This window comes from Geospiza fortis, unplaced genomic scaffold (assembly GCF_000277835.1).
Source record: "Geospiza fortis unplaced genomic scaffold, GeoFor_1.0 scaffold506, whole genome shotgun sequence".
NCBI classification, from domain to species: Eukaryota; Metazoa; Chordata; class Aves; order Passeriformes; family Thraupidae; genus Geospiza; species Geospiza fortis.
In genome coordinates, this window is record NW_005054493.1 from 1,189,728 (window position 1) to 1,205,495 (window position 15,768).

The following is a 15,768-nucleotide window of genomic DNA, read 5'->3' on the forward strand; positions in this document are numbered from 1 at the left end:
TTTGGAGATTGTTTACCCACAGGTGATTGTTCCATTGGATTCTGCTGAGAGTTGTTTTGAGATTGTTTTGGGTTGTTTTGTTTTGGTTTTGAGTTGTTTTGGAGATTGTTTACCCACAGGTGATTGTTCCATTGGATTCTGCTGTGAGTTGTTTTCACTCATTAACCAATCAGTGCCAAGCTGTGTCAGGACTCCAGAAAGAGTCACGAGTTTTCATTATTATCTTTTTAGCCTTCTGTCTGTATCCTTTCTATATTCTTTAGTACAGTTTAGTATAGCATACTTTAATAAATTATAGTATCAGAAAATAATAAATTAGCCTTCTGAGAACATAGAATCAAATTCATCATTCCTTCCTGCCACGAGAATCCCTGCAAATACAATACTCACCAGACCCCTTGCAAAGGCTGGAGGGGGCCTGGCTGCCACCCAGGAGCACAAAAAGGCACCCACATTAAGCAGAACCCTCCCTGGAGTGTTTTTCTACATTGATGGGAGGAGTATGAAATTGTCACCCTGATTTTTTAAGTTTTTCTAAGCCTTCTGATGTTTACATTCTTATAACGAACTTTCTTACGCACTTTATGTAAATAACTTATTGTTTTGCATTCTTTTATAGAAGAAGAGAAATTTGATAGACTGTTGGTTTGTCCAGTGTCATTGGAGAGGCGGCACTGTCACCCTCCAATCCACTGTCACTTTTGGAAATCTATGAATGTTGGAGTCAGAAATTAAATATTCTCTTTTTTGCCTTAAGAGAACGGCATGTCCCCATCATGTTATTTCGTGTCCTATAGTGACATGAGATTGTGGGAACTTCCCTCGTGGGTCCCCCTGATGGGGAGACCCCTAAAAAGTTCTGTGCCAGGAATGAGAGACAGATGGGATTTTGGGGTTTTTTGGTCTTCAAGTTGTTGTTTATTTTTCTCTTATCAGAAGTTCTGCATGCTGTCTACAGCCCAGACTTAGCATACAAAAGAGGGCATCAAAAGCCACAAGACACACAGGTTCAAAGTCTTTTAAAGCTATTTTGTCCAATTAGCTCTTAGAAAGTATTTAATTTGTATATTTCTAGCAATAACTAATTATTTGTCTGTCCATTCAACATCTGCATTGTGGCTCTTTCTAACCAATCACTCTGTGCCACCAACATTGCAGAAAATGGAACAGATGAACAACAAGAAGGAGATCAGACAATGCCCAAAATCCTCCATCTTGTCTCCTATCCATACTAAAAACCCAAAAACTAAAAACCTCCATAGTAAAAACCCAAAACTCTAAGTTTTTCACCCTGTGATAAGCTATACCACTGTCTATTTCACACTCTCATAGATTCCAATTCATCCCAAAGTTTTGGAAGCTTTCTCCAGTGTTCTCCTGGGGGTCAGGACTTCTCAACACAGGCAGAGAAATATTCCCTGGGTTCCAACATGAGATGACCCAAACAGGGTGACTGCCCTGGCAATGTTCACACCACTGCTTTACCCTGAGTGGGTTTTTTTTTCCTCAATAACCAGCAGGAACATTGGATGTGATGCCTCCATCTCCATGATCCAGGCAAGCAGGAAATCCCACCCTTTGCAGGCTGGAAGGAGCCATGTGTGTTTTCCCCTGCATGCAGCTCCCTCTGTGCTTCCAAACACGGCTCCCCTCTTTCCTTTTTCTGTGCAGTAACTTTGCACACACAAACGTCAAACAGCAGCTGTTTGGCCAGCATTTCAAAAAAGCAACTAGTGATTTTAGCTGCCTTAATTCTGAAGCTAGGATTTCCACTCTGCATGGCAAAAAGGGCATTTTTCCCCCCCTCTTCTTAAAAAGCAGTAGATATTTTTACCTGTTTCTTTTGTAAATGTGGAAAACGTGGAAACAGTCAGACCTTACCAGGCAGGAGTGTCTTTGACGTTTCCCCTCTCAGAAAGAAAATGTCAGCAGTGCCTGTCAGAGCCAGGTTACTCAGGGCTTCTCCTGCTTCAATTAAGCAGGAGCAAACCTGTGATGTGTCAGAGCTTGCCCTGGGTAAGCAACACGCTGGATAATTTTGGAGGTCACTTCAATGCAGGGTGGAAAACTTGAGCAGGAAGCTCTCCTGAGAAGGGTTTCTTCAAAAATCTTTTTCTTCTGGCTGAGCCATCCCATGCCCAGAACCTTTGCTGGTGTTTTGGCCCTTCTTGTCCAGGGTGGAGATGGAATTAAAAAGGATTCAAGCCACGAGTCAGGTCAAAGCTTTGAATCCTCCAAATTGTGCTGGGGAAGCCTGAAAATTGCACTGAAGGAATTGATTTTTGGGGTGCTGATTTCATCTGCTGCAGGGGAAAGATCACTTGTTAACAATTTGGATTTTTATCAATGGGCCCAGAACAGAACTCTGAGCTTGGGGTGCAGGGCTGCAGCTTTTCCAGTAAGGGGTTAAGGGAAGGAGGGAATCAAATTCAACAGGTGTCCCCTGGGATTGAGCTAGAAGCAGCTGGTCATGAAGTGCTATTTACTCTGGAAAACACTACAGAATGGTATTGAGGGGGTTTTTGTTTGGTTTTTGTTTGTTTGTTTGTTTGGGGGGGGTTGGGTTTGGTTTTTTTTGTTGTTTATTTTGGGGTTTTTTTTTGTTTGGTTTGGGGTTTTTTTGGTTTTGGGTTTTTTTTTTGTGGAGTTTTTTTGGGGATTTTTGTTGTTGTTGTTGTTGTTTTTGGGGGTTTTGTCTCCTTTTTTGATGACACAAAAGCAAAAAAACCCATATCTTTAACCAGAATGCCTGGTTTCACTGCATGCAGAGATGGAACTGCAGCCCCAAGTCGGCTGAGGACAGCTCTGCTGGTGTCCTCCCACTGTGTGTGGAAGAAGGGACAAGCCTTTGTGCTTCCCAAGGGCAGGACAGAGTCACAGATCCCACCCCAGAGCACCTCCAAAGGGTTTTGTCCACACCTCAAAGCACAGAGGAGAGGCTGATGAGCTCCTGCACTTTTTGAGTGGAAGCAGCAGCAGGACAAAGTGCTGCAGAGAAGAGCTCAGCTCTGCCTGTGGCCTCCTCCCATGGATGGAGGCAGAGTGAGGGTTTGCCTGTAAATCCCATTCATCACACCCCAAGCCTTCTCCTGCCTAATCCTCTCCTCTCCCACGCCTGGCTCAGTGATTTCCCTGCAGCAAGGCAGTTGTCCCTGATAATGTGATGGCAGGGGATGGCTCGTGTCAAACCTCAGCAAAATAAATGTTCAAGAAACATTGCTGGGAATTTATCTGCTCCTCAGAAATCGAATCTTGCTCATTTTTGCCTCTCAAACATTCCCCTTTGGGTGGGGTGGAGCTGCTCAGGGGGTGCATTGCCTGCCCTCAAAGTCCCATCCAGCCTGGCCTTGAACATTTCCAGGGATCGGGCATCCACAGCTTCTCCTGGAGGTCTGATAACAGGACACAGAGGATTTGTACAAGTCGTGCTCACCACACGTGGTGGGAGAAGGAGCATGCAGTTTGAACCCAGCAGAGGAGTGAGAGGAAACCTGGTCCTGATGGGTGTTAGGTAAATGCTGGAGCAGCTTGTGGGAGAGATTGCAGAGGCTGCAGCTGAAGGGGTTCTGTGTGCAGCTGTCAAAGTTCCCTCTCTGAAGTGGATTTAGGTGTAGATGAGCACACCCTGGTGTTAGAGGGGAGCTGTCCCATCTCTGCCCTTCACTTCAGCCCTATTTGTCATGATTTCCGTGGGACTGCTGCTGCAGATCAGGAGGAATAAAAGGCAAAATCTGTCTTCTCTTACATAACTAGAAGTAAATGCATAATGCAGCTTAATTGAAATTACTGACTTCCCCAGATAAGCTGGATGTAACTGGATCATGGTGATAAAGTGTTCTGGTTAATATATAAAAAATTACTCTGGGACACCCAGTGCACATAGATAAGGGCGCTGAGGATGGAGTAGGGAGACACCAAAACCAAATCTACCTGGTAGAAGACTCTGTAGATTTGCTGCTATCTCAGTAAGGATAATTTGAGCAAAAGCAAAATTCACTAGTTCAACCCCAGAGCAGGAAAAAGAGGGGATGAGGAACAGGATTAATGGCACCTCCTCTGGGGTTTTGGTTCTTTGTTGAGTTTCTTGAACACTTCCCTGCTGTTCTGGACCTCAGCTGAAGGTGTAGGCTCAGTCTGGTCTCTGAAGCTGTGGAAAAAAAATCAAGCCATGTAACAATATAGTTTGAAAACCAATCTATTGAGCTGAGAGCTTTGTCCTTGGGTTCAGCGAGGAACATTTGAGGGACACTCTGGAGGAAAAGAAGATTATTTAAGGAGCATCTGGAGAGATGGGCTTCAGCTGCCCTCTTCCCTATTTATGCTTATTAGAGATGAAATTGAAGTGCAGCATGATTAAATTATGCATATAGAGAAAAGCTTCCACAAACAAGAAAACATAAGCAATGTGGGAAGGAACAGAACTGCAAAGAGAACGAGAGGAGCAAAACCAAACAGGATGCCAAACTGCAAAAGACATTTCAACAGCACCTAATTAAAACTGTTCACATTTGCAACAGACAGAAGGTAAAGACATTCACTAGGAAACAGAAGAAAAGGGGGGAAGAAAAGCCCACTAAGAGGAGTGATTTAGTCAATCACAGGAGATTCTGGAAAAACAGCAAGCTTTTGAGCAAAGGCCAGTTGCAGAACGTGCAGTGCATTTGGAGTTGGGGGTTCTCTCCCATTGTCTGCCTGCAGAGGTGACTCCAGCTGGAATAATGAGGGATGTGCAGAGCACAGCCCCTGCCCACAGCACCAGCAGCCTATGGGGAGCTGCCACCGCCGCCTTCCCGCTCGTCTCCAGGCAGGGATTTGAATAATATCACATAGCAACCAGCCCAGGACTGAGAAATCAACCCAGGTCCCACTCCAATAACTTAATCACAAGATTATCTCCCAGCTTCTTTTGTTAATTAATGAGCCTTTGCCTTTTGGCTTCAGAAAGCACAGACACAGCAGTAAGGGAGAGGCTGCAAATCCAGCGTGGCACCTTTGTTAGCACGATGAACTAATAACACTTCTCCTCCTGTGACACCTTTCAAAGCTTGACATGTTCACCACTGGGCTCATCTGCTTCCCAACGTGTAGGAGAGCAGCACAAGCTCCAAAGTGGAATAATCAGGACAAATGAGTCCTTAGCCATCTTTCAAAGAGGCCAAATCAAACCTTCTCTGGTGACAAAAACAAGAATGATCTGCGCTGTGTTTTCCTCGTCTCTTGTCTAAGCAAAATTATTTTCATAATTGGTGAACAAGGAATGAAATAACATTTCAGCAAGGGAAAAGACTGTCATGTACCATGTCTGAGAACAAACAGGGGAAGGTATTTTTTCCTTCTTGTCATAGAGGCTTTGCTTTCAGACAGGGTTGGCCAGGAGAAAACTGAGCTTTCCAGCTAGAGAGAGGCTGATTTATATGTGCACAAGAAATCTCCCTGTTCAGAGATAAAACAGCTAAGTGCTTTGTTAATGATGAAGTGGCAAGAAGAGCTGGAGGAAGAAGCTCTGGAGCCACAGGAGGCCTTTGGTAACCCCCCAGTCTGGATGCTGCCTGAATCCTCTCCTCATCCACACGGAGACACCACAAATCACTCATGCACTCCATGAAGAGCTGCCATCAGTCCAAAGGTGCTTGTTAAACAATCCCATTCCTACCATGCTCGTGTGCATGGAGAGGAATAAATAATTAATCCCAAATAATTAGCTCTGTGGCTGGCAGCCAGCAGTAATATCTGAGCCCTCCTAAGCCCAGAGAAGGAGGGAGCCCATGGGGCTGGAAGACCTGCTTGGGGCAGCCCAGGTTCCCCTGTCACTTTTGTGAGAGCCAGGACAAGGCAGCAGCGCTGTCCCCAGCCCTGACACAGAGAAATGAGCATCACCACAGAGGGACAAGTGGCACAGACATGTGGCTGTCCTCGTTGTCTCCTCTGTAACATCATTTTTGCAGGGGCAACAGGAGGGGGAAGAGCAGAATCCCCCCTGGACTGCCTGCTTTGCAGGGAAGTGAGTGATGAGCCTGGCAGCCTCTGAACAAATATTTCTGATGCACAGAATTCACTTGTCAGCGTGGAGGAGCTGCGAGAGGAAATTTCCAAAGCAGATCTGTCGGAGATAATGACACTGCACAAGGAAGGCCTCCTTGGGAGGGATGTCTCCTGAAGATGTGGAGTGTTTGAAAACATGATGCTTCTGTGTGTTCCTGTTGATGAGTGAAAATCCAAGCAGCCGTGGCTGAATTTTTAATCTGGGAGCTCTAACAGGTGAAGCACAAGGAGGCAGTGAGTCAGTTTTTAACCTTCTCTGATGCTGCCTTTGTTTTCTTTCCAAATCATAAGCCTCTCTTCAGGCCCGAGATATCACACTTTGTTCTGCCTCGTCCAGATTACAAACCAGGGAATTTCTGTGCATCTGCATGTTTGTGTAATTGCCTAACACCGTGAAACCTCATCTCAGCTGAAGCTTCTAAGCTCCACTGTTAGATAAAAAGCAATTAACAGCAACCATAACCAGAAACACTTCCAGTGTGAGGGCAGGCAGCAATGGCAAATAGATACATCAACAAATCTGTTTTTGCCTTGTACTTTGCTGCTTGCAGCCAATGGGTCATTAATTTTTATATGAGTATCATGGATTTATCAGCAATTTGGGAATCTTGAAGTTATTACCTATTGACAGTGGCTCTGATTGTGTTGGCTGCTCTGTGTTGCCTCTGCTCTTTCAGTTTAAAAGTCACTCACAAGGGTGCAGCAGCCAGAATCCCACCCCAAGGCAATCCTGGGCACCCAAAAGTTATTCCCAAAGGTTATTGAATATTCAAATTTGTTTCCTCAATACAGGGCTGGGTCTGTAGAGCCCTTTACCCTCTGAAAGCTCATCAGCATTCACCTGTCGTAGGTGTATTCTTCCAGCTCTCCTAAGTAGCTGTATTTTATCCTGTCAAATATAAAACTGGCTCAGGTCAGGAATTTTGTGCTGAGCTAGTCAATCTTTAGGGTTTTTGCTAATTAAATCTAGGACAGATAACCAATAGATTCTTCAGCTGAACAAGGATAACTATTTTAACCTCTCCTGTCCAGGTGTTTTGGGATCATTTTACATGTTCTGATTCATTAGTTCGAATTTCAGTTCCATGGGGGGGAAAAAAAGTAGGAAAACCTATATTTTACTTGGCAATTGTCCTGTATAAAGTAAGGTTTATTTTCCATGTGGTCACAGAGGCACTTGCAGATTAGCTGTGTGCAAAGTGATGTGAGGAACCTAATCTGGATTCATGCAAGTGGTGTTTTTTAAGCTGAATAAATGCTGTTCTTAAAAAAAAAAAATTAAAAAGCAGACACAGAGGTGTCAAGGGTGAGATTGGCTGTTACCATTCTCTGCTCTGGAGCTGTGCTTTGGCTGTCAGGGATTTTTAAGCTCTCTCTCCTGGCTGGTTTGGTGTGAGCCTGTGCCTCCAGATAATCCATCAGCAATTACCTGTTTAGTTTTATTGCACTCTTGTTGCTTTGTGCAGCTGCTCAGGAGTTCATTTGCTCCCACCTTGCAGACAGATTTAAATGTTAAGCTTGTTTTCTTCCCAGATGGAGGAGAGACGCCTCTGTTTCAGGTGAGTGCTCTGTGAGCTCTCCCCAGTGTGAGGAGATGATCCTGAGCCTCTTACAGCTCAGGTCAGGAAGGCTGAGAAATGCAAATCAAACCAGACCTTTTTTGTCTCTCTTGGGTTAGAGGGGCTTTGCTGAGCTCTTTGGGTGTTTAAATCAATTTGGGTGTCCTCCTTGTGCAGTCAGTGGCTGCAGGCAGCACAAAGGGATTTTGCTGGAGTGGTTCAGGCTGGAAAACTCCATCCCTGGAAGTGTTCAAGGCCAGGATGGGGTTTGTACAGCCTGGCCTAGTGTCCCTGCAGTGAGGTTGGTCCACATAATTTTTAAGGTCCCTTCCAACCCAAACCATCCTGTGATCTTTACGCTTTGACTCTTCCTGGAGGTTCTGCCAAAGAAAATTTAAAACAAGCCAAAGGAAAAGGCAATAATACAAATGGGCAAAGAGCAGCACCTTGGTCATCCCAGCAATGACCAAAATATCCAGGGAGGAGATATTCTACCTCTTTGTGAACATAATTCCCAGCAAGCTTTCCCCCCACACTTATTTCTCTTGGAAAGGGTAAATCTCTGCTGTACAAGTTTCTCTTTTTTTACAAGCTGAATGCAAGCAGCCTGCCTGTCTTATCTCCATTTGCCCCCTTCTGTGCAAACATTTCAGTCACTTCCTGCAAATTTAATGTTTTTTCAGCTACTGACGTGCTCCTCATCTCCACTCTGCAATTATGAACCCATGTGCTGATGTTTTAAGTGTTTTGTTTTAAAATGTGTACCATCCAAATTTACTAAAAAACAAACAAACCCAAACTGAAAAAGACAGATCCCTCCCCAAATTCCCTCTAGTGCTAATTATAGAAATCTCAGCTCTCCAGCAGAAGCATCAGTCAGCAGAGGATTTGGTTCTTATCAGAGGCTGAAGCTTTGGAAAGATACACTGAGGATGGTGCATAAAAGTGGGGATGTGGCAGTTACATGCTGGAAGTGAATGCTGAGAGTTTGGAAATGCAAACTTCAGGATTTTCCAGTGCTCTTCCTCCCCCAACACCCAGAACATTGCATTGTTGGTCGCTCTTCATTTTTAAATCATTTGCTGTCAAGATACATGTGTTGTTTTCATAGAGTTGGCAGCAGAAGTTATTATTTTTTTTCCCCCCAGCTAAATTTAGAGAAGGGTAACAAATATTCTGGGTTTGCTCTGAAATCATTCTGGGAGGAGCTCCTGGGTTATACATCATGGTTGCTCCAGCAATGAAAGTGCAGAGAGTTTCAGCTCAATGATGGCTTTGGCTCTCAGGATGCAGCCCCACACTCTGTCCCCAGCACAAGAGAGGGTTGGAATCTGCTTGAAAACTCACTTTTATTAGGGAATATTATTTACATACCTCATTCTCCCCTTGCACAAGAAAGCTGGAGGCATTTTCCCCCCTTCTAACTCGTTTTAGAGGCGACCTGACATTTTCTAATGGCTCTCAGGTATGTATAATTTATCCTGCTCAGTGTCTGCACTTTCCAAAATAACACTGGAGAATTATCTGGGCTCCTGCTTTTTTGGCCAACCATTACTCTTCCTTTTTTTTTTTTTTTTTTTTTTTTTTTTTTTTGACCTATAAATGTCCATATGCTGCAGGATAATTGCAGTAGGTGTAGGTTCCTTTGGAGATGCTCTTGTGTGGGAGACAATATGACAGCTCATCTGCATAGCACAGGCATCATTCCACTGCCTTGATTTAGCAGAGTCCTGGATCCCAAGGCTTCTCCCAGCTCTCCTGAATATTTAGGGATTGCTCACACACACCCCCCGTGCACTGGTGCTCTCCCATGCAGTCATTTCTCCATTTTCTGTGGGCAGCTCAGCTGCTTGCAGGAGTCACAGAGTGCCACAAGCCTGGCACAGCCTGGCACGGGGACATGGCCCCCCTGCTCCTGGATTTCCACACTCTATCCAGGCATCTTGAGCATTAAAAACCTCTATGAACCTACAGCCAGAATGTTTGGTTTGGAAAATTGTGTGAGGTGGAAGTGATGTCCCAGGAGAGAGTCCAATTTCCCAAATGCCATGACCTGTGATTGGCAGCTCCACACAAGTTTGTCCCCAGACTTGCTGAAGCTGTGTGATGCTTTTGGGAGGGATTAAAAAAAAATCCTAAAATGGGATTATCAGCAAGAGATTGGGATGAGGGGCAAGAAAAGGAGCTGTCACCCCAAACCTGGGATTCCTTACCCCGCTGTAGCTGCATGTCCATGATTGTACACTGGAATCTCAAGAGTCTGTGGTCATTGGAGTGTTTAATTTAAATTTTACACCGGCAGGAGTGTTTTGGAGCAGGATTGAGCAGCTGGGCTTGAACACAGAGCACTTGTGGGGCACTTTTATTCCTTTGGGGGTTTTTTATGCCCTGACAAGGTGTGTGCCATGACTGAGGGGCTGCACCAGTGTGACAGGCGACAGGGACAGTGCCAACGTGTCACTTACGATGGGGGGTGGTCCCTGGTGGCGTCAGTCACACTGGGGGTGTGACAGGGGCAGTCCCTGCTGGTGTCACTCACACTGGGGTGTGACAGGGGCAGTGCTATTGGCACTGGGGGTGTGACAGGGGCGGTCCCAGCTCTGACTGTCACACTGGGGTGTGACAGGGGCAGTCCCTGCTGGTGTCACTCACACTGGGGGTGTGACAGGGGCGGTCCCCAGCGCTGACTGTCACACTGGGGGTGTGGCAAGGGCGGTCCCCAGCTCTGACTGTCACACTGGGGGTGTAACAGGGAGGTTCCTGTCCCTGTCTGTCACACTGGAGGAGTGACGGGGCGGTCCCTGGTGGTGTCAGTCACACTGGAGATGTGACAAAGGATGTCCCTGTCCCTGTCAGTCACACTGGAGGAGTGACAGGGGCAGTCCCTGGTGGTGTCAGTCACACTGGAGGTGTGACAGGGGAGGTTTCTGTCCGTGTCAGTCACATCGGGGGTGTGACAAAGGACGTCCCTGGCAGTGTCAGTCACTTTGGAGGTGTGACAGAGGCTGTCCCCAGCTGTGTCCGCCCTGCCGGGGGTGTGACAGGGGCTGATCCCTGGCTCTGTCTGTCACAGGGGGTGTGACAGGGGCTGATCCCAGCCCTTGGAGCAGCAGCTCCGGGAGGAGCGAAGGGCAAGGGTGGGACAGGCTGGGGAAATCCCTCCTGCAGGGTTTTGGGGTGGGACAGGATGGAGAAATCCCTCCTGCAGGGTTGTGGGGTGGGACAGGCTGGAGAAATCCCTCCTGCAGGGTTTTGGGGTGGGACAGGATGGAGAAATCCTTCCTGTAGGGTTTTGGGGTGGCCCCGGTGCAGCCAGTTCCCGTTTTAAATTACAGAATGGTTCAGTTTGGAAAGGACCGCTCTGGATGGATCATCTTGCCTCGCCTTTCTGCTCGAGCAGGGGCATGAAAAAGAGGAAGAAAAAGAACCTGCCGAGAGTTTGTGATTTCCTGGGACATCACTAAAAGCTTCTCATATAAACTTCATGAAGAGGTGCATTAAAAATCCTTAGTGCTGAACGGTTATTGAATAGATTATTAAATGCTGTCCTGACCCAATCTAGGAATTCTTTAGAACAATAAAGCAGTAAGTGCAGAGCCCAGGTAGAGATTTCCCCTTCAACTCTTTAGCAAGCTCATGGATGCATTTTTGGGGTTTCCAGACCCCAGATCAGAGATGCAGCTCCTCCAAACCCCCAGCCAGGAGCCCACAGATGAGGATGTTCTTGCACAGCCACCTTTCATCCAGCACTAGAAGAATCTGGTTATTCCCTGGCAGGCTCCTTTACAGTCCTGGATCTCCAGCCAGGTGTATTTGCAGAATCAGGCAGCAATTTTTGCCTAGAAATTTGCTGAGTCTCCATCAATATGTGCAGAGGAAAATGCAAGTTTGGGAAGCTAAAGCACGCCAGGAAGTTATTCCTCAACCAGCCTGCTTCTTACAGCCCTTGCTTGGTTTGTTCCTGTCCATTTTCCCATGTTCTTTACAGCCTGATTCTGCATTTTGGACCTCTGTCTGGCTTTTGGTGTATGTGGGAAATGGATCTGTAGAGAATTTTCAAAACCTGACAGAAAGCTCACATAGTGTGCATCTGTATGCAAACCTTGAGATAAGAAATGCTGACTTAGAAATGCCACAGAACAAGACAGATATTGTTGAGAGAGAAATGAAACTAGAAACAAGTTTCGAAATAAGACTAAATACTTTAGAAAAATAAAACTATAAAAAATACATTATAGTAAGACCCACAGAGTAATTTTAGATGATTAGCTTTAAAGCATTTACATCATAGTGTAACAAAAGCTAATAAGCCAAAAAGCACTTACAGTATTTTATAATTAAGAAATAGTTAGCTTCTGATTATAATAGTGTAAATTATAACATCTATATTATCTCACCCTTCACATTAAACTAAAAATAGAATAAAAGTGTTTTTAAAAACCTCACAGTTACCCCATCTCTGAGTCAGAAAAAAGCTTTATTCAACAGGTGTAGTCAGAACTTGGGTATTTTCAGTGTTTCTTCTGAATGCCTCATTCATGAGATGCCAGATCACTGGACCCAAAGATGTGGAAGATCTTAGCAAACATCAGGAAAATGTGTGTTAGGGTAACAGGATGGAGCTGGATAGAGTGAAACAATTCCCTGCACCAAAGATCCTGAACCTTCTTTGAGTTAAACTCTTAGGGTCCTTTGTGGGTGTCCTTTCAAAATTCAGTGTCCCCAAAAGGCACTGCAGGTTTAAGTTCAGTGGGCTGAAGGGAGCCCAGATTCCCCCTGGGAGTTAAAAGCTCAAACTTCAGCCAAATATCAGTGAAATCCCTCTGGATTCAGCTCCTTCTTAGAAGAAACATTGCTTAGGATTTTCTTTTTCTTGTTTTACATAGAAAAGTCTGAAGCTCTCAGATGTTTAAAGTGTCTATGGCAGTCCTAAAACAGAGTAGCCAGATGTCAGAAAACTCCATGGCCCATAAAAAAATTCAAATTTGATGGAATGTGATGTTAAACCCTTCACAAAATGTATTAAGCTCCCATTGTGACAGCAATGTGAATCACGAGTTCACATATTTTAGTGAATTTAACAGAAAATTTGAATTAAGAAATTACTCCAGAGTAGATCTAACTGGCAAATACATTACAGATCCTCATCTGTCCTGACAGACTCTTCACATTTAAGACACATAAAAGTGAGATAGCATAAATAAAAAGGATTTGGCGTCCATAAATGTGTGTGTTGGGAATATGAATGTAGGGCAGGCACAAAATACCAATAATGTAATTTTAATAGGAATCATATATTGCAAGGAAATGGATGATTCAATTAGTTTTCAGCCTTCTCCTTGAGGATTACAACTGATTTTTGTGTGTGTGTGTGTGTGGCTGGAAGAACTCATCAAGGCTGATGGGAAAGGCTCAGAATGCAGAGTTTAATGAAATCATGGGCTCCTAGATGCAACATGTGAAAGACAAAGCAGAAAACATTTAAATACCTCAGTATTAGGAGGAAAAATCAAAATATGTGGAAGTTGATAGAGCTAAGTGTGTTTGTCTGAGGACCAACAGAGCAAGATCTCTGAATTTTGTTGTTGTTTTATGTTAAAAGGGAAACACTGACAGAGTGTTCTGTGTTATCAAAGCCAGAGGGGAAGTTTGGGGCTGTGCTGATGGATTTGATGAGAGTGTGGACACTTTTCCAGTCTGGGTGTGGGGTGTGTCCATGCTGGTTTTGTTGCCCTGCACAGAATCCCTTCTCTGTCTCATCTCAGCCCAACAACAGCAGCCACGAGGCCCTGCCTGGTGCTGCCTGGGGTCTTTGATCTCACCCACGAGGCATCATTTGCAATGCTCTGCATTATTTATCACCACTGAAGTATTTTCAATTAAACTGACAGATTAAATACTAACTTTGCCTGGCAGATAATGAAATTCTTGTTTCTTTCCCGAGGAAGCTGACGTGAAAGAAGCCAGACACGGCTGGGCACAGGAATTTGCACTGCCTGAGAGTTTCCACATTTCCTAACAAGTGAGCACTGTGTGATACCACAGGTGGGAGGCAGGCTTGCTTCCTGGTGCTGACAGTTGTCACAAAGGTGAGGAACACCCAGGTGATCCCACAGAAGCCTCACAAAGAGTGGGAAGCTGGAGCTGATGGAAGATTCCTCACCACCTTCCAGCCTTAGGTGCACCCTGTGAGACCTTCAGTCCAACAGGAAACCCATATGGAGCTGCAGTGCCAAGAAGAGGAGACCTAAAAATTTCCTACCAAAAGTGTGATTGAAGCAACCCACCAGCCCTGACCTGCAGCGTGGAGATGAATATTGAGAATTCTTCTCCTCTGAACACTCTGAGGAACCTCAAGGGAGGATAAGTGGGGATGAGGAAAACATCATTTTTATTGATGCTTTTGAGGAGGAGCACATGGACTTTGGGCTTTTCCTCCATGATCCCTCAGAGGAAGGACATTGCTGGCACTACACCATTCCTTGGTGGTTGTGATAAAACACAATTTGGAATTTTAAAAAACAATTTTAAAAATTCATAATTTTTAAAAACAATTTTTAAAATTAATCATCTTGGCCTTACAAAAACATGCTTGGCTGTGGGGATGTGGGCGCATGTCCTTATGTATTCCTAGAGTTTTCCTTATGAAAAGGGGAAGGGGTGTGTGTTTGCCTTCTATGAGGGATGTGGAAGGGGCGTGTGATTCTGTGCATCCTGGGTTTACGTGGGAGATAGCCTTTACCCTGCCCAGCTAAGTAAGAAACATCTAAGCATTTAAATTCTGAAAAAAAAACCAACCCCAAACCCCAGTAAAAATAACAGAAATCTTCTGAGCTGTTTTGGGTTTTTTTCCTAGTTTGGGAAAGTTGGAATGACAGTTCTTCCCCTGCAAGGTTTGCCATTCCAAGCAGAGTGTGGGCTCCTCATGGATTCAAGGACTGTCATTAAAGGATTGTTGCAAACTTATTTTTGAAGTGCCTCATCTGAAGGAACTGAACTGCCACTTACTCTGCTCTCAGAAGGAACTTGCTTTTCCATGTGGAAGGAGTAGGTACATTTCTCTTCCTCATCCTCAACTCCCAGCAGAGCAGTTTCTGGTTTCATGTCTATTTTTAGCAAGATCTGTGCAACCACAAAAATAATACAGAGCTTGGAGCATTCTTCTATACCATATCTGCATGCTGGCAATGTACACTCTTGTTCATTTGTCATCTCAGTTCTGTATTTGCTGCAAATTGTGGAGCCCATTTCCCAAAGCTGGAGGAGTTTTGCTAGGAAAAGGCAGTGCAAAGCTAGGTTTGTTCTGGGTTTTTTCTCAGAGCTGGGTTTAAAGCTGGAGCAATCTCCATGAGATGACACAGAGATGTTGGAGAGTGGTTTCAGCTGTGGACCATGATCCTGCTGTGGCTTTGGCAAAGGCAGGTGGGATCCTTGGATGGTTGGCAAAGGAGTTCTCAAGGAACTGGCGCCACTGTGCAAGGCCCTGATGAGGCATTGCTGAAGATGCTGAATGCCCTTTTGGGTGCAAAGACTTTCAGTAGGAAGTGGAACACAATCCTGCGAGGTGGATTGATCCCTCCTAACAGGGGCAGAGCTGTTTTTTTCTGACAAGTCAGGGCCTGAGAGGGAATCAATCCCTGCCACACTCCTGCAGGAAGATGGATGCACAGTTATTGCCATGGTGGGAGGCACAGGGGACACTCCATGAATTGCTGTGGGCTGGAGCGGAGGGACAGAAAGGGCATTGAACGTGTTGGGGTGAGTCCAGAGAAGGGCATCAAGGTGATCAGAGGGATGGAACACCTCTGCTAGAGGAAAGGCCAAGAGAAGTGGGAGTGTTCAGCTTTTGGGATGACCTAGTTGTGGCCTTGCAGTACCCCAAGGGAGCCTATATGAAAGATGAGGCAAGACTATTTGCAAGAGCTGGAGTGACAGGACAAGGGAGAACGGGTTCAAATTAAAAGAGAGTAGGTTTAAATTAGATATTGGGAGATATTTTTTTCCCTGTGAGGGTGATGAGGCCCTGGCACAGGCTGCCCAGAGAAGCTGTGGCTGCCCCTGGATCTCTGGAAGTGCCCAAGGCCAGGCTGGATGGGGCTTGGAGCATCCTGGTCTAGAGAAAGGTGTCCCTGCCCGCGGCAGGGGGCTGGAACGAGACGACATTCCG